Source organism: Lissotriton helveticus, chromosome 1_1, assembly GCF_964261635.1.
Source record: "Lissotriton helveticus chromosome 1_1, aLisHel1.1, whole genome shotgun sequence".
Taxonomy (NCBI): domain Eukaryota; kingdom Metazoa; phylum Chordata; class Amphibia; order Caudata; family Salamandridae; genus Lissotriton; species Lissotriton helveticus.
The window spans coordinates 1,678,970,720-1,678,996,317 of record NC_136057.1 but is presented as its reverse complement, the minus strand read 5'-3'; the positions used below and the strand labels follow the sequence as shown (position 1 = coordinate 1,678,996,317).

At 40.8% G+C, this 25,598-nt stretch overlaps 1 protein-coding gene and 1 long non-coding RNA gene across 3 annotated transcripts in view; one reads left to right on the top strand and one right to left on the bottom strand.

Moving 5' to 3' along the window:
* ARHGEF25 (Rho guanine nucleotide exchange factor 25) overlaps positions 1-25,598 on the top strand; it is an 896,541-nt gene that overhangs the window by 25,227 nt on the left and 845,716 nt on the right. The window lies entirely within an intron of this gene.
* LOC144773926 (uncharacterized) lies at positions 7,738-9,025 on the bottom strand. 2 transcript variants are annotated; one of them, XR_013600078.1, is made up of 5 exons: positions 8,751-8,833; positions 8,554-8,655; positions 8,323-8,455; positions 8,124-8,214; positions 7,738-7,819 (listed from the first exon to the last, which is right to left on the bottom strand). It is a non-coding gene; the product is annotated as an uncharacterized LOC144773926 (long non-coding RNA). The 2 variants fall into 2 exon arrangements; XR_013600077.1 differs by lacking the exons at positions 8,554-8,655; positions 8,751-8,833 and adding an exon at positions 8,954-9,025.

Genomic DNA, 25,598 nt, shown 5'->3' with positions numbered 1-25,598 from the left:
ACTCCCTCACCCACCATCACCCTCACCCTCACACTCCCTCACCCACCATCACCCTCACCCACCATCACCCTCACCCTCACACTCCCTCACCCACCATCACCCTCACCCTCACACTCCCTCACCCACCATCACCCTCACCCACCATCACCCTCACCTTCACACACCCTCAACCTCACACACTCACACACCCTCACCAGGATAGCAAAACAAAAAAGGCATAGGATAGCATAACAAATCATAGCATAACAAATCATAGCATAACAAATCATAGCATAACAAATCATAGCATAACAAATCATAGCATAACAAATCATAGCATAACAAATCATAGCATGACAAATCATAGCATAACAAATCATAGCATAACAAATCATAGCATAACAAATCATAGCATAACAAATCATAGCATAGGATAGCAAAACAAAGCATAGCATAGCATAACAAAACATAGCATAACATAACAAAACATAGCATAACAAAACACAACAACACATAGCATAACAAAACATAACAAAACACAACATAACATAGCATAGCTTAACAAAACACAACAAAACAAAGCATAGGATAGCAAAACTAAACATAGCATAGCATAACATAATAAAACAAAGCATAGGATAGCCAAACATAGCATAGCATAACAAAACATACCATAACATAACAAAACGCAGCATAACAAAACACAACAACACATAGCAGAACAAAGCATAACATAACAAAACATAGCATAAAATAACATAAAACAAAGCATAGCATAACAAAACATAGCATAACAAAACATAGCATAACAAAACAAAACATAGCATAGCATAACAAAGCACAACAAAACATAGCATACATAACAAAACATAGCATTGCAAAGCATAGCAAAACATAGCATAGCATAACAAATCACAACAAAACATAGCATAACAACACACAACATAGCATAGCATAACAAAACACAACATAGCATAGCATAACAAAACAAAGCTTAGCATAGCATAACAAAACATAGCATAACAAGCATAGCATAACAAAGCACAGCATAACAAAACATAGCATAACAAAACATAGCATAACAAAACATAGCATAACAAAACATAGCATAGCAAAACAAAGCATGGCATATTAAAACACAACAAAACATAGCATAGCATAACAAAACATAGCATAGCATAGCATAGCAAAACGCAACAAAACAGCATAGTATAACAAAACACAACAAAACAGCATAGCATAACAAAACAAAGCATAGGATAGCAAAACTAAACATAGCATAGCATAACAAAACAAAGCATAGGATAGCAAAACAAAACATAGCATAACAAAACATAGCATAACATAACATAACACATAGCATAACAAAACATAACAAAACACAACAAAACATAGCATAGCTTAACAAAACACAACAAAACATAGCATAGCAAAACAAAACATATAATAGCAAAGCTTAACACAACACAACAAAACACAGCATAGCAAAACAAAACATATAATAGCATAGCAAAACATAGCATTTCAAGCACACCAAAACATAGCATAGCAAAACATAGCATAGCAAAAGAAAGCATAGCATAATAAAACACAACAAAATATAGCAGAGCATAACAAAACAAAGCATAGCATAGCAAAACAGCATAGCATAACAAAACATAGCATAACAAAACACAGCATAGCATAACAAATCAAAGCATAGGATAGCAAAACATAGCATAGCATAACAAAACAAAACATAGGATAGCAAAATAAAACATAGCATAGCATACAGCATCACTCCGCACCACCACAGCATCACTCAGGGGCACCACAACATCACTATGCGCTACCACAGCATCACTGAACGCCACAGCATCACTCGTCGCCACCACAACATCACTCAGCGCCACCACAGCATCAATCTGCGCAACCATTCAACAACCCCTGGTTCAAATATGTTTTCTCAATGTTTCAAGCTTTATTACAAATGTAACAAAAATATATTAATATTTCACTTCTGTTCTTGGATTATCGTCACAATAAAATACACTGAACATAATCTTCACAAAAGTTATTTACAAAACGTTAAGCTATTGCCATTATAAATTACAATAACTTTTATTTAAGTATTAATTATTGAAAAAAAATAAAAGCCATTGTTATTTGTAATATCAATACATGTAAGTCACGTAAACACATATTGCATTACAAATGCTATAGTTGTCACATTTGCGAAAGTTATAACTATTGGCATTGTAAATGACAAAGCTATTATTTTGCTTTTTTCAAAAACAAAACATAAATAAAGTATTTGTCATTTACAATACCAATAGCTCAAACTTTCCTAATGTGAGACCTATTGCATTGCAAATGCTTGTTTTGTGTCGAGCTCTCCCTCGTTCCGCATGTTAGACGCTGGTAGAAGCTTCAGAAAGAATCGACTCAAAGGAGGTGGGGGGCTTTTAGTCTGCAGTCCTTGTGAGTAGGGGAGGAGCAACTCTGCCCAGGCATCTAGCTGCTGTGTTACTGTTGCAAACTCCCATGCTGGAGTCCTCTTAATTTGCCAAAAGCGTGAAGATTTTGACGCAACATCGTCCTAAAAGTGACGCAGTGAAATCTCATAGATTTCACTGCGTCACTATTATGAGGCTTTTTGCGGGTGAACGCCCCCTCTGCATACATTATACCTGACGCAGGTATAATGTAGCGCAGGGGTTTACAAAGTGACGCATCTGCTTAGATGCGTCACTTTGTAAATAGTGCGCATCAGGAGGCATGTTTTACGCCGCCGATGCGTCACAAAAAGTGACGCATCGGAAGCGCAAAACTCACGCAAGGCCTCATAAATGAGGCCGCCTAATCATTTCTTTTGTGTCATGTGCTCCGTCAATATGTGTAACTAAGCACCCTGACAAAGTGAGCGTAGGGATGGCTACAACTGGATACCGTAGCTATTTGAGGGTTTGTGTAGTTCAGTGCTTTGAATTAAATATAGAAGTGCAGGTGCTCACTATTTAGAGTACCTTATTTGCTTCTGAGAAGCGCCGGTACGCTCTCATTAAATGTATTGAAATTATTCTGAGAACTGCAGGCACTCAGTACCGGACAGTACCTGCTCATTTAAAGCACTGGGGTAGGAAGCTGAAGCTGTTGCATTATACGCAACTTTGGAAACGTTTAATGCATAATTGCACCCTGTCATTCAATTATTGCTCTTCTTTTATAACACAAGAACAGCCTTATGCAAATCAGTCTGACCCACTCCAGCAGTGGCAGTGAAGCCCTAACTTTTAGGCCACCTCTGCTCTTCATTTAACAGAAGCAACACCAGAAGTATTTCTACCTCACCAGGCTGCATGACCCAGAAAGCAAGTTAGATTTCAAGTCCCTGAGCGCCATGACATCGATAAATGAATCTCCACCCCAACTTAAAACTTTATTGCTACGTATGTGAAATGAGAATTTAAAATGAATGAATAGATGGATGGATGAATGAATGAATTAATGAAATGGAAAAGGATTCATAGAGTGCACAAAGACCCTGGGGCGTCAAGGTGCTAAAACCCCCAAGATCAAGCTAAAAGTCCAGAAGGCAAAATTGCCAGCATAGTTTAAAATCAGACTAACAAGAGAAGCGACACTTTTTCAAATGTTTCCTAAATAAAAGATGGTTATCAAGTTTTGAGGTATAAAGAGTAAGTTATTTCCAAAGTGTGACTGTGCCATAGACAAAAGACCTACCTTCCCATCATGCCCTACAAAATCTTGGCACTGTCAACTGTCTGATATGTGCCGAGCACATGATCCTAGCAGGAAGATACCAGTGAAACTCAGACCTCACAAAATGTAGGCACTGGTTGTGTAATGCTTAGTGTGCAATAGTCAGGGCCTTAGAAGAAATGCTCTTCCTCACTGGGAAACAATGCAATTTTTAGAGCCCCTCGTAAACCGATTGATAGGTGGAAATGTTAAGAATAAGTTGAGCTGCGGTGTTTTGTACTGTTTGCAATTTGGTTAGTGAGCCCTGATTGATACTAAGGTATAATAAGTTACAACTCTCAAGCCTTGAAGAGATTAGTGCTACGAAGACTGTTTTCTGAACCGTCCTCAGAATGAAGGGAAACATTTTCTTCAAAGATCGAATGATATTGAAACAAGATGAAACAGTCCAGGCCACTAGGGTATCAAGCGTCAGATTTTAATCAAACAATATCCCCAGATTTTTAGCCAATTTAACTGGGACGGGGGAGGCACAAGGCAGACAGCCACCAATTGTAGGACCAAATAGAAGGGTGACATCCCCCGAAAATTTCTCAGCATTTAATTATAAAAAGAAATCCTTCATCCAATTACTGACAACTAGCATGCAGTCCTTAAAGTTCTGGACAGCTAAATTACATCAGTTACCATTACAATGTTCATCAGCATAAGATAATATGGTAAAACTAAAGGAGTGAATAAGCTTGGATGAGGATGGGAAACACAAATTAAACAAGGATGGACAAAGGAACGAGCCCTGTGGCACCCCACAATGTAAACAAGCATTGGCATAGCCAATAGCTCTTGTTTTTGGGACCGGAATCCGGAGCAATGGGGAGGGTGCACAGGAGTAACAGAGGAGAAGGAAATACAATTTAAACAAGCGCGGTCGCGAAAGACCGTGGTAGGGAGAGCGGCACCCGAGTCCATAAATTAAAAAAACCGTGAAACCGGGCTCCGTGGTAGGGAGAGCGGCGCCTGAGTGCATTACTTTAAAAAAAACATGAATACGGGTGCCATTGTAGGGAGAACAGCGCCCAAGTGCGTTAATTTAAAAAAAAACTGGAAACTGGCCGCTGTGGTGGGGAGAGCAGTGCCCGAGTGTGTTAATTAAAAAAAAAACATGAAACCGGGCTCCGTGGTAGGGAGAGCGGCGCCCAAGTGCATTAATTATTAAAAAAACATGAAACCGGAGGAGGGTCCAGCAGATCATGATTATCAATTGTTGCCATCAATTCTTTATTCATGTGTATTTCCAGAACTTTAGATGAAAATGACAAAAATTACGTGGAGCAGTAATTTTTCAAAACTTAAGAGTCCAAATTTGCTTTTTGATCAAAGGAATAATTATTGTTTCCTTCCAAGCCTTCGGAAAGCAACCAGATTCAATCACCCAGTTCAGTTTCAGCATTAGATCATATGCAAGATTTTCGATGGGCATGAAGCCAGAGCGGAACTAGGCTTGATAGTCAGTATGAGTGCCTTCACTTGTGAAATAGAGAGCAAAGATAAAAAATATAAAATTGTATTATTTATTGTCTCAGAGAAGTTCAAAATTGTCTGTTTGGCCTGAGGAATAAAAGTGATAAAGAGGAGGACAAGATGGTAATATTAAAGACCACTGTGGATTTAGAAAAGATCTCCAACTGCACAGGTTTCTGAGCATTGCACAATTCTGAAAAATGCTGCAGAGCTTAGTTTTAAAAAATACAGCCAGATCATCATAAAATGACAGTGATGTGCCTGAATTAATTGCACTTTTTGAACCTGAGAGCTTATTAACTGTTTTAAAAAGTTCCATGGAAGGATTTGGGGTATTTTTTGTCTTAGAGATACAAACTTAAGATTTTTACTCAAAAATTATGTGTTTGTGATCAAGTATTGAGGACCCAAAGATGGCTTTCTCCTGTGGATCATATGTAGAAGGCCACTTACTTTCTCGCCTGTGACATAACTGTCTCAACATTCTGAGATTCTCCAACAACCATGAGGCCGAACTGTTTTTTAATCACAGTTTTAAGTGGAGCAGCCATGTTGGAAGCTTGATTGACTATATTCACCTCAACGTTTTTCCAATCCCGAATCTTAACCCACAGAGGAGGAGCATTCAGAGAGTTCTTATACGAAGGCAAACTAAGAAAAAACCCAATAGAACTATGATCATACCAAGTGATTGGAAGCACTTTGGGAACCTAAAGTCGAGAGTTATGAGTATGGCCAGCCTGATGAGTAGGGGAATTTACCACTTGCAGAAAACCAAAACTGACCATACTGCCGATTAGCGTCAAAGTACCAGAACAGGAGGGCATTTCCAAGTGAAAGTTAAAGTCTCCTAAAAGAGTGTAATCTGATATTTTAAGGAAAGGTTCTACCAGTTAGTAAGTTTATTTGCATAGATAATAAAAACCATTGCAATACAAAACATCAAGGTAAAAGAATTCTGCAATACGATATTAAAAAGATACAAAAACATCAAGACTAACCAGTTTGCTAATAGGAGAAAGAAAATCAGATTTTGGTCAAGGTGGGTGATAAATAAGTATGCCTGACAAAGTAAAAGTGTAGCGAATTTCCAAATCATAAGAAATAGCCTCACACCCATGAAAGGCAAAATAATGACCTTAAATTGACTGCGAAAAACTACAGCCAGACCCCCACCCAGCTTGTTCCTGCAGTCCTGGTTCAGTTACAAAGACACAGCCAGGGTTATAGGACCGAATAAAGTCAGAGAATTAAATGTTATTCTTAATAAGAGGGCGCGCATTAATAAGAAAACAAGCAAACTTGTTAGTGGACAGTTTCACTGCTTTAACAGGCCTCCCTGATGAATACACAGCTGAGGGCAGTGGTGGGGGGGGAGGCAAACAACTCAGTTTCGGGGAGATCCAAGAGTGTGGAGGTGACATACTGTACAGCAACCTTCATCATTAGAGTCTAAATCATCCAACGTAATCAGGGGACAATATATATATATATATATACATATAATGCGTGTATGTTCTTTGCAGATCTTTCAGTTATGTCCCTTTTCTAGTGCTTCACTCTGTATTTACTAGAGAAAACTGAGCAAATGCAATACTGTCTATCACAGGCCAGATGCATTTATATTGGGATGCATTTGAAAAAAACCAACCTAGGCAGTCTTTATGGATACTTGTCTTAGTCAGTAGTAGAAGGATAAGGGACCAATTACAGGGAAAGAAACACAGTATATAATTGTCAAAAGATTAAAAAAAGAAGGGGGGTGTGTAATTAAAAAGTTATATTTATTTCACAATTATCAGTAAAAACATACACAACGAGCACAAATTACAAATTAATAAAAAAATCATACATTAAGAAAAAACTAATCAATTATAACAGCAGTTATTAAGTAATAAAATTAAGAGTTAATAATAGACGCGCGTTTCGGCGGACCAGCGCCTTCTACAGGACAAACTCTTTATACCTAGATACAAAAAAAATACATAAAATATTGAAATAAAATTAAAAAGCATTTCAAAGAAACAAACAATATAATAATTTATACAATATCAAATGTATATTTCTGATCATTAAGAGTAGCCAACCAGGCTAGGGACAAAGATACACTGTGAAACAACACATACAGTGTAATCATAGGTCCCTTAGAAGACAAGTTTCAGATCCCAAAAGATAAGGATCAGTAAAAGAGAACTTCTGTGCTCACTTGGTCAAGGAAACAATAAGCTAATAAGCTAGAGATAAACATTCATGTTAGGAGAAAAGAGAGGTAAGTGGATAGATAAGTGGATAAACAAAGACCTAAACAACGACAGTGTTTTGTAGACCTAAGTGTTTAAAATAAACATCAATACCCAGCCAGATTGTGTGGCAACTCCTGTGGGGGGTAGATAATAATGCGACTCAACATAAATGCAACTAAAAAGGGTAGTAAGTAATAGTACAGGGGTAACTATTCAAGTGGATTTAAACTTAATATACCTTGTTTAGGTTTATTAGCATATGGAATATCAGTCTCAATGTACCTACTTACTCAATATGATCGTCACGATGTATATACAGCGGATAATCTCGCTACCAAATATCTGCAATATGTGGTTCTGATAAAAAGCGATCTCTGTTAAAACGAATAAAGAAAAAAGAAAAAGGAAACCAGATAAAAATAAAGCAAACAAAGAGAAAAGAGGGATGGTCAGTTTTAAAATTACTGCAATAGTTCCAATAATATCATTTGTAGCGAGAAGTGCAGTACATCTATGATGACTCTAAGTTCAGATCCCTGATGACTAAATAACGATAGGCACCTAACATGAGCAAAAGGCATCGCTCCCCTAATACACCACTATTGGCTATGAAATTCAGGATAAACTGCCCAATCAGCAGCTTTAATATTCGGCATTATAACGATCAGTGATAGTTACCAATTTCGATGATCACTGGTGACCACTCCACTGAGGTGTATTCCAAAATGTGTCCGCGTGTCTTGATTATGCGCGCGATACACAGGAAAGGCTAAATAAGGAAAAACGTGCATCGTAAATTTAACTAATACGGCACTACGTGGTAAAGTAAAACTGACAACTAAAGAATCATTCCACATGTGAGGGAAACACAACCTACATTAAAAGGCACGGTTAGTTCCCTCGACGCCAAAGGGGATCAATGTGATAGTTTCCACTTTGTTCTGAACAGTGAGAACGGGCTGTAGGTTCCGCGAGCGTGTCTTTCTTATGTGCGCAGTGCGCGGACCAGACTAGACAAAAATAAAGCAATCAGGCTTATGAGGCTTTTTGAGAAACGGAACAGACTGACATTACTAGGGTTATTTTCATGAGGCGGCAGGGCACCTACATTAGCAGACAGAATACTTTTTATAATAACGATAACACGTCCAGCCTTAGGTCCAGTTACGCTCACTGAATATTGGTTCTACGAGTCAGCGTAAGGACTGGTCTGTTAAGGAATCAAATACAAAAAGGATATTGTTACATCATTATTATTAGCCTTACGAGACGAGGCCAAATAAACACCTTGTTTCAAGACATTACCTAATTTGCGGCGTAACTATGCTTTGCCTCCGTATCGAGTTCAAAACATTCTTGGCCAATCAGGAACATGAATGAACTCAATACTGTAAGAAATAAAACGAGGCATTACTTATTTGCAGCAGTCTAAAAGTCGTATCCACAACCCCCTTTAGGAAACACTCCTCGAGAGAGTGAGGGCTGCTATTCTAAATTAGCAAACATACCTTTGATAGAAGTATCGAGTGAGGGATGTGCGGAGGCTCACGGCGGCACCAGTGTCTCGATGAACATCAGCTGGGAAAGGGTATCAACGGGTCGAAGGCAGGGTCAAGATTATATACCTGCCAGGTAATCATGGAACCGCCCACATAGGAAAGTTAACCCTTTAGATGACTCGAAAGTCAAAAAGTTACTAAAAACAAACGAAGGAATGCGGTTTGAAAGTGCAAACAGGCATTGCAAATTCGTGAACAATGTAAATAGATATCTTAACTGGACATTATAGTACAACGGACCAAATATAGAAAGTCATACATAAAGATCAAGAAAAGAATTTTAATTTTAAAAAAGAACCTCGAAAAATAACAATGTTATAACGTGCAAGCCCTTCCAACAATGGGCTGGCAATTCCATAAAAGACGAATATCCGCAAAGAGCGGTAAAGGATGGACCAAGCAAAAGACGATAGATGGCCAAGCAGCTATATTGGGATGCACCGCTTCCTTGATGTGTAGTGTAAATTCCCAGGCACCAAAAGTAGTTGGAAACCCTCGCCCCTCTTAATGGCCAACCGTCCTAGGGTTACACATCGCTGGGAACTTGAAGTGAGGGGGTCTAAGCCACTTGGTATCTTTGTAAATTGTCGCTTCTTTTGTGATGTATTCCTATAGGTTCTGTATCGATCCCCCTATTCCTGACCCTATTCTGGTTAACAAGTTAACTAGCAGCCATCCCATGAGGCAGAAAACCCCCATGATGCACGAACCGTTATCTGATAAAGCCACACTACGGCACAGGAACGTGTTATCTGATTAGGTCATAACGCTTGCCATCTAATTAGACAAGCGATATTCCTCCAGCCCCTGATAAGGCATACGGAGTTCTCAAAACAAATCAAACCTATGACAGACCTGGGAAAAACCCTGCGGCCATTGTTTTGATTTTACCGAGAACTTCAGCAAAAGAATGTGCTAACGACCAGGTCGTATGACATCCTTATTGACGTATCTATGTCCATCCTTACGTCAATCTCAGCACCTTAAAGGTATAAATATTACCGATATTGGCCTATGCAAACACACGCGGTGGTGACGAGATCGGAGCAGCCAGACTTGCCGAAGCCCAGAGCAGAGCAGACCACGCTGGCGCAGCCCCGCCTTTCCTGACGCGCTGAGAACGAGACGCTGCTTTCTCCTGCCGGGAAATCCAGCTCCGGCGCTTCCGGGTAGCCCTCGCAGGCAGCCTGGAATATCGAGACCAGAGACGAGAGATACCATCCCTCATTCATCCTAGATTCCAGGTACAGAACTGAATAACCCCTCACAGAGAATTCTTTAGTCAGTCACTTGGCAAAACAAACTTAACTTAAACTGCTACTTTCTATTCCCGCCCACGTATTAGGCTTAGGTCAGGTACACGGGGTAGGCGTAGTTAGAAACACCAGTTGAGTACGATTAGTCAAATGTAAATGTGTATGTATTCATTTTATTCATTTTATTCATTTTAAACCTTCATATGGCTTAGAAACCATATCAATGTTTTTACAGTATTATTTTATACTTCTGCTTTTATTGTATGCACTTTACTTAACCATAAGTATTGCAATAATATCGATCCATTTCTCTTGTATGAGAAAAGAGACTGATCAATAAATAACATCTTTTATTGAACACGCCCGTCTCTTCCTTTTCTCTACAATCTGGTGAAACTAAGAATGCACGTACTGACTGAGTAAAATAAGTCGTCTTTTGTTTTCACACGACTCTAGAGATACACTCTTGATTAGGGGAGAGCAACGTTGTCATGTTCTATGGTTGTCAGAAACTAAATCCCTTCTTGTCTATCCAGGGAGGTTCAACTCCTCCTTGCCTATTCGAGAAAGTTTCTAGTGAACTCTGAGCTAGCTGGCAAACCCAAAACTTTAAGTCTAATATCGACAGTAGTAGACCTAGTTAACGTCTGGTCTAGGCCTATACTATTGAAGGTATTATTCCAATGCGCAGAGCCTATTGGGAGATTGGGAACTACACTACATGGCGCCCAACGCGTTTGGAAGGGCGATAAAACTAACGTAAGACATTTAGAGTAACTCAGTCGTGCTCTTTCACTCAGACCCCTTTTCCCATAATACTCCAAAGACGTCTGGAGTGGGTAAAAGGTAATATCCGCCAGACCTCGCAGGAGGAAACTCCTATGTATGGTCCTTGGTTTAGTCAACGTTGAAGGATACACTGTTCCAAAATATTGTGCATCTAATCTTTGTTTCCATAAGAAACCTGATCTGCAAACAAACTAAATAACGTTCCTGTCGGTAAAATGGGAGACAGTGATGACGAAAGAGAGACAGTTAGGATAGCAACTGAACTCGCAGCTGCTGATAATGCACTGCAAGACACAGACCCGGATATAATACTCATCCCGGTCATCAAGAGGAAATCTATAACTTTAAAACTTATAGAAAATGGACTGACACCTAGAGGTGGCACAGTCATATTCGTGATTGAGGCACACGAATATCGGCAGACAGAGGTATATTATTCATGGATACACTTTCCAGCAGCAAATGCTGTAACAAAGTACTTCCACTATTACAAAACAGAGGACCCTCCTAATGAGTACACTCCTTTCGAGGAGGTGGAAGTACCACTTAAATTGCAAGAGCATCTGCTCTTATTTAATGGCGCCCTAAAACATAATAATCACATCACCAGGCTCGGTCCATTAGGTAGACCAGGAGCAACGTGGCTGGTCCTAGCCGGATACACACCACATCCAGACATCAATGGGATGTCTCAAGCAGAGCTTTTAACACAGCTAAAACAATTAATAAAATTACATAGACAATTAGTCCAATATGTGATGCGGACTTCAACAATTCAACCAGCAATTAAAATTCCACAGCTGACCCCTCACCAGGGGAACACAAATAAAATTACACCACAGAACATACAATCCTGCCTAGGTAAAGTACCAGCTAAACGGGAACAAATACCATTCTGGTTAGCACAAAAAATCACCCAAATAGAGGCGGTGTTTCCAGACACCACCCCGTTAGAAAAACACAGGATTCTGACTATCTGTCTTCCAATGGGAATCGCACCACACGTGGAGGACTGTGACACTTGGGGTACAGTCTTTGCTTCCATTTACACAAAAACGCACGGTGTTCCATCCATTTCGGTAATACCAGATGTGCTAAAACAAATTCAAGACGAATACGGTCCAGAACCCGCTTTAACTCTTGGTATGAAATTACTAAAAGACTTCAAGCAGGTCTCGGCTATATTATTAGCCAACATAAAGGGAGAAGCAGCAAACGTGGCGATCCGCCAGAGGTTAAAGGAGACAGATATAGCAGACCAACCAGCTGAAATTGCCAGAATTATAGAAAAATCCTATGAGGAACTAGGTAGAGATAGTTTAGGTGGAATACCAGTAAAACCACAATTGATTGAAAGTCCTGAAAAAATATTTTTTAATAATAATTCAACATCACAGAAAAAGAGCTGGGATGGAAACAAACAATCCAATCCTAAAGAAAAGAAATTCCAGTCCAGAGGAAGGTCTCCTCGGCGGAGAGAAAAATCTCCGAACCAAAGACACAGGTCACCCCAAAGTGACCCCTCTGGGAAAAGATATAACCTTAGAAATAGGGATAATATAAAGAAGCCTGATAGATATCAAGACATTGATACACGCCCCTCTCAATCTTTTCAGACTTCCTCGCAGAAATCGGAAAGAAGAGGACGATCAGAACAAAGAGAAGAGCACGCCAAGTCCAAAGACAAGGAACCTGCTCATCTAAAAAAGAAATTACAATTTCCAAAAAAGAAGGTAGCCAGTATCAAGGTAGTTAACAATGCCGAGAATACTGAGGACACAACTGAAAAACGGAGAATGGGCTCAGACAATGCTAGACAGCGCAGCAGAAGTGAGCATAGCTCGCAAAGTCCTTATGAATCATCTGGAGACAGTGGACACGAATGAATATCTTCAAGTGGAAACTGCAGACACCAGAGTTAGCAAACCTCACAAAATATATGAAATAACTTTACGTATAGAAGGGGATAAGACTAGAAAAATAAGGGGACTATTTTGGGATAATCTCTCCAAGGGCTATGACATCCTTCTAGCTGAAAAAGACTGGCCACCAGAGTTTGTCAGGGAGTGCCCTCATGGCGAAGAAATAATTATTCCTGCCTTCTCAAATCATATCCCAATTCATAAAAAATACACACTTGCCAGAAAGTGGGCAGTAGCTCAAGCTCCTGCTTTATATAAAAATCATGTAGGATGGGATGAGGACTCTCCTCCTCACAAAATCCAGTTAAAATCACAACCTACTGCACAAAGACAGTACCCAATTAAGCAAGAAGCTAAAAAACAGGTAAAAGAAATCCTAGATCAATTAGAATACCAGGGGGTGATTGAAACTTGCACCTCACAAATGAACAACCCTTTGTTTCCGGTCTCCAAACCAGACAATTCATATCGTCTAGTTTTGGATTATCGACACCTTAACTCATGTTGCAAAATTTTTGCAGTGCAAAACTCGCATAGTGCTGCACTAATGAATAACATAGTGCGCAAAAAATACAAAACAACATTAGACATCTCTAATGGATTCTTTTGTCAAAACATAGCACCAGAGAGCAGATATTTGTCTGCATTCTCAATAAATGGCACTCAAAAACAATTCTGTCGGTTAGCCCAGGGGTACAAGAATAGCCCAGGGGTATTCTCAGCGAGAGTAACAGAATTACTACAAACATATGATGACGAAGCATTATCTTATGTCGACGACATATACTTAACAGATGATGACTTGGATACTCACTTGAAGAGAGTGAACACCATAATACTTGGGTTCGCAGCAGAGGGTTACAAATTCAACTTTAAAAAATCCAGAATTGCCCATCTAACAGTCCTGTTCTTAGAATACGAATTATCAAGTGAAGGCAAAAGCCTGGCTGACAATTTCCTAGAGAAATGTGCCGTACTCCAAGCACCTAGAACACTAAAAAACCTACAGTCAATTCTAGGCTTCCTAAATTTCGGAAGAACATACATCGCAAATTACGCAGAAAGGGTCAAACCCCTTTATGATCTAATAAAACCAGATTTTAAAAGAACCAATTGGACTCAAATACACACAGAAATCTTGAGATCCTTACAAACAGACATGTTAATTAAAACAAAATTAGAAACACGTGATAACACACGCAATCTTGTGATTCGAGTCATCCCAGGAAGATGCGGATTCACATACCTGACCTCTAATGAGGGAGAAAAGGTAGCAATTGCATTCAAATCACACTTGTACACAGAAGCTGAAAAGAAATTCAGCATTAAAGAAAACATTGTTCATGCAGTTCAAACCGCAATAGCTAGAGAAAAAGATCAAGCAGACGGTAGACACATCACAGTCAGAACAGCAGAATCAGCCTTTGAGGCACTAACAACACCTTGTAATTTACCAACAACAACATTGAATCCGGAATGGATACAATGGGTGAATTCAATTACAACGGACAAAGTATACTACTACTTTGATCCAGAACTAAAGGAATTGAAAAATCTAGAATATGAAAGAACATTCCCTCTGCCTATCGACATTCTGCCCTTACGACAATACGCTTGTGTAATCTATACAGACGGACATGCTCAACCCTCCGTTTGGGGAGAACAAGCATACAACCCCACATGTGAGATTACAAAAGAAGTGTGGCGCGGAGGTAATCTAAGACCTCTATTAACAAAAACACACTCAGTAGAAACTAATTCAGAACAACAGACTGAAATAATAGCATTGAAAATGGCGCTAGATAATGCGGATCGCGAATTCCCGACACTTATAGTGTCCGATTCATATTACTGCGTCAAATCATATAACAACGATTTGCAGACATGGATTCAAAACGGTTACAAAGATGACACTGATGCAACAATAAAGCAAAAACTGCTTTGGGAACAAATAGCTCTTTTACAAAAAGAACTACCAAAGACTCACGTGACACACTCACTGAGTCATCAGCGTGATGGCGTTCACGTTGCAGGGAATTCATTGGCTGAGACAGCCACAGCGGTAGCAACTAAATCGGCTTCCGTAGCTCAAAAAAAGCATACAGTGAAGTATATTGACGGTGAAACAGTGCTGGCGGTGAAAACGTCATTAAAAGGCGACTGCTCGGCGCTACCGATCAACTATCCACTCAATTATACATACATAATCGATGCAAACTCCGTCCCTTTTGCTCGAATCCCTGGAGTGGGGGATAGAGTGATTCCAAACATGGACAGGAGAAACTTGTTAATAGCAGACGCACATATGGGCGAGGGTCTCAGACACCTCAAACTAAAAGATTCTCTGGAAGAATTACAATCAAGGTACTGGTGGCCAGGCATGAGCCTGCATCATACCATTTTTGTAAAGAACTGCCCAAACTGTAACAGAAATCGCAGTGGTGAGAGAAACGGTGTAATACCGTGTCGTTTCACTCCAGAAAAGATCAACAGTAAAAAGCAAAGCGTCCGATTAACATATACAGGCTAGTTTCCATTTATAATGTAGATCACCAGCACTCGGCTGACGTCTGGACTGTTATACAAAGATTTGCGAGTCTAAATGGCATATACGCTAGAAGCATGCTACGTTTGACCATTGTTTTCACTCTAGCCCTCCAGCCTGAGGGGAAACATGGCCAAATGAGCATAGCACAGCGGGACTCTTCTAACTTCCTTCCTGAGGGATACGGGATGGTGTAAAGAAAAAACCAAGGCATAAAGCTATCTATAACAGAAAGGATATTAGGTTCGGGAACTGGGTGGGTCAAACATCTAATAAGTGTCCAACGTAGTCTAAATAACTTGCCAAGAAATTCTCTGAAGGGATTCAGTCCGTACGAATTATTATTTGGAACTAGGATGTTAGTCTTAGATCTCGACAGTCAGACTTCAGTGGTGAAGGAAAAATGCTTTGATATCAAAGATCGTTTGGCTGTTTTGCAGGACTTAAACGAAACAAGAAAAGACCTGAGCAACATAAAGTTGAAACAGCAGCCAACAACCACTGAAGAACCACCACCTGTCCCAGCAAGACCTGTCTGGATTCCAAAAATCGGGGATCTAGTCAGAGAAAAGATCGCGGTAAAGAAGGAATTTGGGCCTTCTTACAGAAAAGCAGTTCCTGTCTTGTCTGTCAACGGGACAAGATCAGTTGTACTACCGCCGCTTGCTGGTAAAAAGGAGAACCGAGTTGTATCCATCGACCTGGTAAAACCACAACATGTGGCCGATAACAAATAGTAGGCCAAGTGGACTCCCGAGAAGTAGTAGAACACCAAGATTTGCTACTAACACAGAGGTTCAATCTAAGAGGCTAATCACATTCGAAACGCCTACAGAACTACAACAAGGACTATGCAACAATGCAATGGAACTTAGACCTCTGAAAACCCAAATAAAAACATTTAGCAGAGACACACCAATCTATAATGAAGTAACAAACGACTATGCAAGAACCAGTAATCCTGAAACAATTGGAACAATAGACAGAACTGCATCCGGCTACTTCATAAACTTCGATGATTCCTCTGAAGGCTTCACTGAATCAAATACACAGCCATCAACAAAAACCTTTAAAGATAAAGTTAAAGTACTTTTGAAACAACTGAAAGAAACATATCTAATTTCTCCATGGATTGAATTTTGGGTGGGTTTTGGTGCATTTATCCTCATACTTTGGCTCATCATGGTACTAACTTTGGGACGCTTCATTGAGGGAAAATATGCTAAAATGGACACAGCAAGTCAGAAAATCAACTTGATCCTCAAACCACACACATCTTCACACGTCGAGAAAAGAGAACTTTCTTCAGTCAACTTCACAGCCAATCCTGTACCGGGTGGGGTAGCATGGGACAAAACTGACTACGAAATTTATGGTCCGGTTGAAATCCTGAAATATCCACACCAAATTAAGATCTCATTGAGTGACTTTGTAAAACCAAGCTCATTTGCTGATGATTGGGACTTTGAAAGTATAAATAATATGATGTCTGACTTAGTAATGTCTGCTAAATTTACCAAACATGATTATTTGCAGGGTTCGACAAATTATGATAGTATGTACTGTTATAACCACTATGGTAACCATTTTCTACATAGATCTGCACAACCTAGAAATTTTTAAATTATAATCAATGGGAACATTGTGCAACCCCTCCAAAAGGAAGCTCAAGAACCGTTTATGAAAAATATTCATACTTTTCAGGTTTCAACACAAGTAATGCTGAAACATTTTATTTCAAATTGTCAAATAAGACAGGGACAAAGACCATGATAACAAACACGAAATTGATATATTCAGACTCATTCTTTGAACAAATGAATACTTTTGGTTTTGATTATTGGGACAAAAATGTTGAAGTAAAAAGTGTTTGGGGTACAAAAGAATGGCAAGTACAGGGTATAGAATCCTTGTTTAGAGCCTGCATGATCCCAGAACAAATTATATTTTTAAATGACACTGTTCAACAAACTACCTGTCTTGGCTTAGCCAAAATAAAAGACTTAAATAAACCGTCTATTCCAAAACCAACAATGAACAGCAATAGCTCCACAGATGAAGAGATAGACGTAAATTATGTATTAAACCAAAACAGAACACATCCTGATTGGAAACAGTGGTTGATCTGGCCCACAGATACTAATAACTGTCAAAACAGATTCCTGAACAAAACACAGGGGTTCAAAATGACCAGGCCAGACCCTAGATATTCCCAAAGACAACACCCAGGAATAATAACCACCTACAGTGTGGGCAAATTATGCCTTCAATGGCTACAGACTTCCACACTGGCAGAAATTAAGCAACACCTAACTTTACTTACTGATGGTGCTGACTTGCGTGATTTCATTAGGGGACCGCGCAAACAGCGTCAGAAATGTTTCATAGCAGCCTCTGTATATGCAGCATACAACGAGGCCTGGAAGGTGACTCAAATTGAGACAGCAGAAAGAATACAGGAAATTGACCGTATTAATTTGGAAAAATCACTTTCTGTAGTGGACAATGGGTTAATGACTCTGTCCTCCAGAATTTTTTCTCTGGACAGCATTGTGTCTTCAGCAATCGACATAATATCGCAAGACTTACTGTTGTTACAACACGGTCAGTCTCAATTGCGTTCTATTGTACAGCTTGGCTGGACGTTACAAAACCTGCGTTCAGGCTATGTGCCTTGGCGTTTAATCAACACAACGTCACTATTCAATATCTTTAACCTTACTGATAAACAAATCAGTATGGCCCAGAAGGGTGCTGATTATACAATCCTGAGCATTGAGAAACTCGAGAGATTACCAGTGACAATGTCAGAACGACCTGTCAGTGAATGGATAATACATGGGATAATTAATATTCCAATATCAACCTTCAGGTTTCAATACTGCCAAAAATATATACAGGCTGGCATGTACGAAAAATTGGGAAAGGGGTACATTAAAACAACATGGAACTTGCCCTATTCACATGCATGTGTCAGTAATAAAGGCCAGAAAGTGTTTCTTAGTGGCAATAATTGTGCAATGTCACTGAGCGGTACACTTCTGTGTAATGGAATTAGTTTGCATGGAGCCTGTGAAGGGAACTCAAATAACCTTTCATGTCACCAGCTAGGCGCACCTGCAACAGAGATAGAACCATTCTTTCAAAGACTCTATAATGGGAGTTACATTCTAATTGTAGATCGCAGATGCTGTAGTCTTATGCCCGGGACTCCTTATCTCGTAACTACGACTGCGAAGGTCAAGTGCTGTGGACGCTTATTGTTCCCCAGCTCCCTTCCAGACAGGGAGGCAAGGGCATGGCCCAACTTGAAAATTACTTCTATTCGAATAGATACTTTAAGCAGAATGAAAACAGTGCTTCTTCAGACGCCGACCAGACTCACGTCATCAAAAGAAACGTATGATCTCCTAGTCGCAAGGACGACTGCAGAGATTCACTCCTTATTATCAACTAATTCCCCCATACATTTCGCAGAAATCCTGAATGAAATCTTAAATATTTCTGATACCAGTGGAGTCTCAAAAGTATTTAAGACAGTATTTTCGATGGCATTAACACCATTCAAAGCCATACTGGGTATTTTTCCAGATTTCATCCATTCGATTTTTGGCGGACTTCCCCTCATTTTGGGACTAATTGCAGGAATCCTATTCTTAGTCCTTATATTTCATTATGGCAAACCATGTCACAGACAAAACACCTGCGACAAGGGAAGAAACAATCCTAGCCATTGGATACCGGGACCGGATATCAAAAATCCTGGGACTATCCCGGCTTAGAGACCTGAACATGACTTGGTTTCTTTCATTTCGACCAATGTGGCATCGATGTGTTTTACCTGTATTAAGGTGCTTGCTATGCGGAGAAGAATGCGTGTTAGACACCTGTCTGACTCTACAATCAGATGCGCCAATGGATGCAGAAACATTGTTGAGTCCAATAAAGGCTCATACTTTGTGCTGCCCTCAACGGCTACCAATCCTGATGACGGCATTCGTGGAAGCTTCACCACTACGATTAAGGGGTAGTGAAGTTCAAGATGAAAGCAGCATTGATCAGGTACGACCTTCTGTCAGCAATACTAATCAAAACGTCAATGGAGACAATCATGCGCACGAATGCATGGTTACATCTTTTTCCGAGTTAGTGGAACTCTCCCAGGAAGCTGTTGACAACTTTTTCGAGAGTCTAAATGATATGATGTTCTCACCAGAGCAGAAATAGAGACTTTTGAGCAAGCTCGCACACGGCGTTCCCTGAATTTGGCCTTCAACTAGAATAGCAAAATACCATGAACAATTTTCCCTCCAGTTCACGGACAGCAATTTTTTTCAGCAGCCCCAAAATATTTTTACGAATTTTTCGGGACACTTATTTTCTGCTTAAAGTAAGAACTATTCTTAGAGAACTAAGATTTCTATTTTTAGATACTTTATAGACATTAGCTGCCCGCTGATATGTTCATAATTATTTTATTCTGTGATGGAATGGTCTCGAAACTTTTTTCTGTATTAAGAGCCATTTCATGTGTAAATTCTCATATACAAATTAGTGATAATATATAGATATGCGTGATTACTTTAGCATTATTCTACAGCTTGAGTGCATATATTACATGTGAATGTTTTTTCCGTATATTTGATAAATTCAAAATGCATTTATGTATTTTGGGGTGGTAAGGTATACACGATACTCTACAGTATGTTTTACTATGCATAGATTCGTAAATATGTCCATAGTTAGCGTGGAGTGGGTGTGATGTATTCCTATAGGTTCTGTATCGATCCCCCTATTCCTGACCCTATTCTGGTTAACAAGTTAACTAGCAGCCATCCCATGAGGCAGAAAACCCCCATGATGCAGGAACCGTTATCTGATAAAGCCACACTACGGCACAGGAACGTGTTATCTGATTAGGTCATAACGCTTGCCATCTAATTAGACAAGCGATATTCCTCCAGCCCCTGATAAGGCATACGGAGTTCTCAAAACAAATCAAACCTATGACAGACCTGGGAAAAACCCTGCGGCCATTGTTTTGATTTCACCGAGAACTTCAGCAAAAGAATGTGCTAACGACCAGGTCGTATGACATCCTTATTGACGTATCTATGTCCATCCTTACGTCAATCTCGGCACCTTAAAGGTATAAATATTACCGATATTGCCCTATGCAAACACACGCGGTGGTGACGAGATCGGAGCAGCCAGACTTGCCGAAGCCCAGAGCAGAGCAGACCCCGCTGGCGCAGCCCCGCCTTTCCTGACGCGCTGAGAACGAGACGCTGCTTTCTCCTGCCGAGAAATCCAGCTCCGGCGCTTCCGGGTAGCCCTCGCAGGCAGCCTGGAATATCAAGACCAGAGACGAGAGATACCATCCCTCATTCATCCTAGATTCCAGGTACAGAACTGAATAACCCCTCACAGAGAATTCTTTAGTCAGTCACTTGGCAAAACAAACTTAACTTAAACTGCTACTTTCTATTCCCGCCCACGTATTAGGCTTAGGTCAGGTACACGGGGTAGGCGTAGTTAGAAACACCAGTTGAGTACGATTAGTCAAATGTAAATGTGTATGTATTCATTTTATTCATTTTATTCATTTTAAACCTTCATATGGCTTAGAAACCATATCAATGTTTTTACAGTATTATTTTATACTTCTGCTTTTATTGTATGCACTTTACTTAACCATAAGTATTGCAATAATATCGATCCATTTCTCTTGTATGAGAAAAGAGACTGATCAATAAATAACATCTTTTATTGAACACGCCCGTCTCTTCCTTTTCTCTACAATCTGGTGAAACTAAGAATGCACGTACTGACTGAGTAAAATAAGTCGTCTTTTGTTTTCACACGACTCTAGAGATACACTCTTGATTAGGGGAGAGCAAAGTTGTCATGTTCTATGGTTGTCAGAAACTAAATCCCTTCTTGTCTATCCAGGGAGGTTCAACTCCTCCTTGCCTATTCGAGAAAGTTTCTAGTGAACTCTGAGCTAGCTGGCAAACCCAAAACTTTAAGTCTAATATCGACAGTAGTAGACCTAGTTAACGTCTGGTCTAGGCCTATACTATTGAAGGTATTATTCCAATGCGCAGAGCCTATTGGGATAATAGGAACTACACTACACTTTGATGCTCTGTTACACAGACAACACACCAAAATGATCATTAGTCAAAGTCAAAGGACTTTTTAATGTCTACATTCAGCTGTTATTAATTATCAAACAAGAAACAATCAATTGTCTTGTGATTCACAAGACAATTGATTGTTTCTTGTTTGATAATTAAAAGTAGATTGATCCCTTCAGTACCATTTGTTTTTACTTTCTCATCCTTGGATGTCTCCTGCTCAGGTACGGGAGGGTGAGGTGGGCAGAACCCCTAACCATTTTTTCTAGTCTCTACATTCAGCTGTTAGTTTGGCCTTGCAGTGTTAATGGGAGTCCACGCACCAGCCACACTTGGCTGTAAGTATTTCGACATTGACCAGAGTCTCATTTGCTCTTTGTGGTGCATGCGGATTTGTTCCTGATTCCGGTGAGTGTCTCTTAAACTTTGTGATGTCCGTGTATTTGGTATGAGGAAGTGTGATGTGCGTGTATTCGTTTGTGTGTGTGTGTGCGTGCTTGTGTGTGTGTTTGTGTGTGTGGGTCAAACATTTGGTGGCAGTGAGTGCTATTAGTTTTCTGTTATGACTATTTAATGGCCCTTCTGAATGTGAGGATATTAATGTATGACATTGTTCTGCATTCTGTCCATCAACTGTTGTTTTTGCAATTGTCACCCCGAGTGGGACGGGTTTGCTCAGATGTGAGTCCCGTGCTCTCCTTGCCACTGGAATCGAGCTATCCTGGCTGATGAGGGCTGAAAGCCCGAAACCGGTCCTAGGATGCTTGTTTCCAGTCCATGGAGGACCTGGCTTGGCAGTTCGGGCTGGACTGTTCCCATGAGGCACAGGGTCAAGACTGATTTGCATATGGCTGGGTTTAAACGGGAATGGCATGGTGAGCACTAAAACGATGGATTCAGGCCAAGATCTCTGTACTGGGTTGAATGTATGACATTGTTCTGCATTCTGTCCATCAACTGTTGTTTTTGCAGATGTATTAGCATTCAATATTTGGGTGTTCTGTTGCAGGTGGTGTGTCACTCATTGTGTTGGAGAAGGGGGTTGTGAACATACTGACAATCAACCCTATGACATATCTGTGCTGTGTCAGGTTAGTGTGAAGTTTTAGTGCAGGATGTTTTGGTTGTTTTGCTTGTTCAAGAGATTTGTGTTAAAGGGAACTGTTTAATGGCAGTCTGTGTGGCAAATCTGGGCTGTGTGAGATGTACAGTAGGAATGTTGTCCCCGGTGTTGCGTTGTTTTAGATGTGTGAAATGTCATGTTGGGGACTGTTGTTGTGTGTATGGTGAAACCAAAATGTATTGCCTGTTTGTATTGAATTGGCTGTATGTGCAGTGTTCTTTACCTTATGAAATGTACTTTCATTAAAAAAATATTTTAAAAACTCATTGCCAAGATTCTAAATGATCAAACCTAATTTTGTGGAAAAAAGAATTATTATACATACTATTTGGTCAAAAATAACATATAAACAACCTTTAGAGCTCTAAAATTATATTAGCAAAAAACCAAGAACAACTTTGTTGTATGTTGCCTCTTTGAAACGCAGCCTGTTTATGAAAGAGGACCACCATATTTAAATACATCTACCCACACTCCAAAATAAACACTGTGGTCTTTGCAAAAAGACGAAAGCAAAAAGAAAATAATATTTTTCTCTTAAGTAAAATCAAATGTTTGTATCGTGTATCTCTCTCTAGTTTGATAAATTATTGAAGTTGGCAACGTTTAGGGGAAAACTTCATGGGGTTGGCAAAAGGCATCGTTGTAGTTTCACATGGCCTTAATATAAACCAGTCTGGCCGTCCTCCAAAAGCAGCAATCCAGCATGAGCTTCTACAGCAGGCATCTTTGTAAATTGTCACTTCATTGGTGCTCTGCTCTGTCTTAGAGAGAAAATCTTGCAAAATGTCTTACCTGCTTCAAAAAAGCAACTCCCAAAAGCATTTTCATTACAGTAGGCATCATCAGTGAGGTAATGCTCAGCTTCCTGATGAGGGTGAGGAGAGAGATAGTTACATCTGGATGTGCTATGGACTGGACGCTGACATGGTCTGTTGAATAACCTTGCTTGACGTAAAAGGTGAGCCAGTTCCCCTAATATCTCCAGTGGGGTACCTCGTGTACCTCGAGTCCCGTAGGTTATTATCTGTTGCAACCATGAATACCATTCATTCTTTTTCATGTTTGGCTTTGCATTAATCCATTGTCTTGTTTTTGATGTCTCAATAGATAGGGAGAGCATTCTAAAACCGCCGCCACTGCCGAGAGTCAGACTTACTTACCTCTCACACGCCCGAGGAAGGCTGAAGCCATTGCCCACGCCGCCGCCACCGCCAAGAGTCAAGGGCTATCAGACTCCGCGCCGCCGCTCCGGGAGACTCCAAATCCCGGCAGGCACCGCGGCGGCGCGTCTGAGTGACGCGGCTGCGACCAGTGAGCGCCAACAGAGGCGCAGAAAAGGAGGAGCACCCCGGCAGAGCGGGGGAGAGCATTCTAAAACCGCCGCCACTGCCGAGAGTCAGACTTACTTACCTCTCACACGCCCGAGGAAGGCTGAAGCCATTGCCCACGCCGCCGCCACCGCCAAGAGTCAAGGGCTATCAGACTCCGCGCCGCCGCTCCGGGAGACTCCAAATCCCGGCAGGCACCGCGGCGGCGCGTCTGAGTGACGCGGCTGCGACCAGTGAGCGCCAACAGAGGCGCAGAAAAGGAGGAGCACCCCCGCGTCGCGGGACACAAGCGGGACGCCCGGGGCTAAGCCCGGGCAAAGGGCGGGCCCTCTGAGGCCCTCCGAGGCACGGAAAGGCCAGGCAAGGCTATCCCCCTGAAAACAACCGCGAGGATTTGAGGTACTGTTTCCGGTTTGTCACTTGGCATTTAACATCAGTTATTAAGACAGTTATCAACTATCACCTTTTAGCCGGCCAAATCCTATAGTATTTCTTGTTAGGATCAGCTTTTTACCCGGCCAAAGACTAGCTTTGATTGCGTGATCTTTTAGAGTAAGAGTCCAAAGCATGGGGAAAAAAACGGTTCCCCCCCCTATCGAGACTGTGAATACTCTTGATTCATATCTTGTCCAAGTGGTAAGCAGTATTAACAACAAGCGAAGGCAATCCTTGGGCCTAAGCCAATCACCGGTGTTGCTTGCAGAAAGTCCATCTACAAGTACTGTAAGCACAGCCATGTCCGATTCCCTGACAGGAAATGCACAGCTTAACCTAGCAGATTCTGACTCTAATTCTTTAGCCAACCACATGGAGGCCACCGAAGACTCTGATCCTGTCATGGATAGAGCAGATCTCATCGATCTATCTGACAATGCCTTCACCGAGACAAGCATCCAGATAGAAGTCATAGACGAGGACCTTCAGCCCCAGTCTCCACCTATTCGTGCTGTTAGAGCATGTAGGAAACCAGCTGCAAAACGAGGGGGGAAACAACTGGGAAGGAAGAAGCCTGCCACCCCTCCTTCCAGACGGATGGGCAAACATGCAGATTCCGAGGCTGATCTTGAGTCCAAGCGCATTATTGATGATGACCTCTTCAACAGGATCCAAGACATGATAGATATTAAAATTAAGACCATTATTAAACCTCTGATCGGGAAAGTGGACAAACTAACTGCCGAAGTCAGGAAGTTGGGTGGGGTTCATAGTAACTTGACCAAGGAGCTAGAGAATTTATCTTCCCTCGTCACAGATTTAATATCCACGGATGAGGAGGCCCCTTCTACCGATAGTAACGCACAGCCCACTCAACAAGGGTTGTTACCCCCACCCTCACCACTAACATTAACTGACCCGGATCAGAACGTCGTAACTGGGGACCCTCATACCTTCTCCACTGATGCAGCAGTGGTAAGTCACCAAGAGGACAGCCCAGTTCAATTTATCGTGGAAGCCTCACCGGTAGTCTTGGTGCTGGCTAATGTTCCA